Source organism: Myotis davidii, unplaced genomic scaffold, assembly GCF_000327345.1.
Source record: "Myotis davidii unplaced genomic scaffold, ASM32734v1 scaffold238, whole genome shotgun sequence".
NCBI lineage: Eukaryota > Metazoa > Chordata > Mammalia > Chiroptera > Vespertilionidae > Myotis > Myotis davidii.
In genome coordinates, this window is record NW_006293779.1 from 12472459 (window position 1) to 12474390 (window position 1932).

Here is a 1932-nt window from a genome sequence, read left to right on the forward strand (position 1 = left end):
CACGGGCGCGTAAGGCAAGCGCCTGGTCCCGAGACATTCGCCGTCTAGGTGGGAGGCAGGCCCCCACCCGGGCTTTGGCTCAGGCAGTTCTAGTTCGGAATCCTCACTCGCCGTCTAAGTGGGAGGCAGGCCCCCACCCCGGCTTTGGCTCAGGCAGTTCTAGTTCGGAATCCTGGCCCCGCCATGTACTATGGGAGCCACGCTGGGAAAATGATGTCACGTCTTTCTGCCTGAGGTTTGTCAACTTTGCTCATCTCTTCAAAAAGCCAACTTCGGGTTCTGTTCATTTTCTCTACTGTTTTCCTATTTCACAGATGCCCACTCTGGTCTTCATTATGTCCTTTCTTCTACTTCTTTTGGGTTCAGTTGACTCTCCCCTTCCCCACTCCCCCCGCCCCCCAGTGCCTTACAGTGAAAGGTTAAGTTATTGATTTGAGATCTTCCTTTTTACTAGTCACTCACTGCTATACCCCCCCTCCCCCTCCCCCTCGCCGCCCTGCTTTGCCTCGTCCTAAGATTCCCTACCTGGTGTACCATCTTCACGCAACTCCAAGTATTTCCTAGCCTCCCCTTTGATGTCTTATTTGACTCATTGGTTGTTGGGCAGTGTGTTAATTTCCACTTATTTGTGAATTTCCCAGTATTTTTGTTATTGATCTTTAATTTCACTCCACTGTGACAGGAGAATATACTGCATATGATTTTAATCTCTTCCAGTGTATCGAGGCTTGTCCCAGGGCCTGGCATACGGTGCATCTTGGAGAGCGTTCCTGGCACACCTGAGAAGAAGGTGTGTTCTGTTGGTGTGGGTCCGTCCCAGCGGGGTCCGTTCACGGGCTGTCCGGGTCTCTGTCTCCTTGCTCACCTTGTCTAGTTGTTCTACCCACTGTCACAAGTGGGGTATCGAGCTTTCCCACTATTACTATTGAATCGATACTTCACCTCGTTGAACCTCTGTTTCCTTAGAGCAATGGTTCTCAACTTTCTGGCCCTTTAAATACAGTTCCTCATGTTGTGACCCAACCATAAAATTATTTTCATTGCTACTTCATAACTGTCATGTTGCTACTGTTATGAGTCATAATGTAAATATCTGATATGCAGGATGGTCTTAGGCGAACCCTGTGAAAGGGTCGTTCGACCACCAAAGGGTCGTGACCCACAGGTTGAGAACCGCTGCCTTAGAGGAAAACTGTTATTCCCACCCTGCAAGGCGTGGAAATAAAGGAGGCCAAGCCTGAAGGGATAGCCTGGCACCCCTGAGGCCGCTGCTGTGTCTCAGGAAGACTGGATAGAAGATGGAACAGTGGTATGGAGGGCCTCCTCTTCAGGTAACCAGGGGGCTCTTGGTTAAACCGACACAGCTCCCGTGTGAGAAACATAAACCCTTCTTAAAGTGAAGGCTGCGGCTCAGAGCCCATCTACGTCTATGGCCTTATATTGAGGATATGCAGCTCTCTGGTGCAAAACAAACAAACAAACAAACAAACAAAAAACACTAACTCAGGAATCCTACTTTCTCATCCTTATTTTGCTAGCTGATGTCTAAAATTCCTTCGTAGACACTTCTTATGATCATCCACCCATCCATCCATCCATCCATCCGTCTACTCTTCCTTCTTTCCTTCCTTCCTTGCTTCCTGCCAACTCAACCAACGTTTGCCAAAGCACCTTCTCCAGCCACACCCTGCCAGGTAGTGAGAATCTCAAAACCAGACCTGCGGTAAAGGACTCGCCTTAGCTAGGAAGACACGGACGGACTCGCTAGGATGTCTTCGGGGTTGTTCAAGCAGGTAACTACAGCGCAAGGATATACACACTGGGAGAGAGAAAGGAGCAAAGGGCGTGGAGGGCCAGGGAGGAAGAGGGACCTGCCTGGGGAGAAGAGAAGACGAGACCCTGAAGGCTTTCCCAGCAAATGCTAACAGAGCT